This window comes from Chrysochloris asiatica, unplaced genomic scaffold (genome assembly GCF_000296735.1).
Source record: "Chrysochloris asiatica unplaced genomic scaffold, ChrAsi1.0 scaffold00188, whole genome shotgun sequence".
In the NCBI taxonomy this organism is placed as follows: domain Eukaryota; kingdom Metazoa; phylum Chordata; class Mammalia; order Afrosoricida; family Chrysochloridae; genus Chrysochloris; species Chrysochloris asiatica.
The window spans coordinates 5,457,447-5,458,462 of NW_006408706.1; positions in this window are offsets into that span (position 1 = coordinate 5,457,447).

A 1,016-nucleotide genomic window follows, 5' to 3' on the forward strand; every position below is an offset into this window, starting at 1 on the left:
CTGTTCTCCCATCCGCTTGTTCTTCTATTCCCCTCCCCCTTCTTGTGTATTGCCTGCCCACCCCCTCCCACCACCCAAGCTTTCCTGTGCCTATTCCCTTCCATGTGCTCTATCTTTCCCTTCTTCCCTCCCTCTCCTTCTCTCATCCCATATATCTTGGTGATCAGCAATTATATATATAGTTTTTTCCCCCTTTTGGGTGGATTCTTTTTCTTAGTCTTTTAAAATAATGATCTTATTGAAAGGGAAAAAACAACCCGGCGCCACTCATCAACCACACCGCAAACCAGACGGCCCATCTAGAGACTTTTATTCAGTGTTAGGAAGAGGAAGGTGACCTCTGCCAGAGAAAGAAGGCAGAAAGCAGAAAGAAGAGAGAAGTCAATGGGAAGGGAGTGGTCTTAAAAAGGTTCAACAGGAAGGGAGTGGTCATTGCTGGGGTGATTTAGCTCTGGCCTATCAAAAGCCATGTTGCCCTTTAAACTACGTGCCTTGTAGCTTAGGGCGGGGAAACAGAAACCTAAGATTACAAAATGGAGTTAAAGGGAGTGGAGAGGGAAGAACCCAGAAGGTACAGCCTAAAATGGCGGACCTGATATTGTAACATTTCCGCCTCTATGGTTAAATAAGAAAAATAATGACCATCTCTATGATCCATGCCCATGGGAGAAGGGACGAAGGTCATTTTTCTGTAGCTACTTCCTGCTGTCATTGGGGTGACGAGGCTGTCTTTGGTCATTGGGCTTGGACCATGGTCGGCATTGTCAGTAGCCATTGGGCTCTTCAATGGATACCAAGAAGCGATGGAACCAGGTCAGCAGCTACACTGGGCTTAGGCCCGCAGTTTTAGGTCTTCAGAACCTGCGATCGAACAAAATGAAGAACACAAGGGGCAACTGCCAGTAAAATGAGGATAACTAATAGTGGGGTTAGAAAGGGAATCAGGGAATTTAATAGAGGATTATGGAACCAACTAGCAAAACCTCCATTAATGGGAAATGCTTGCAGTTCCAGTA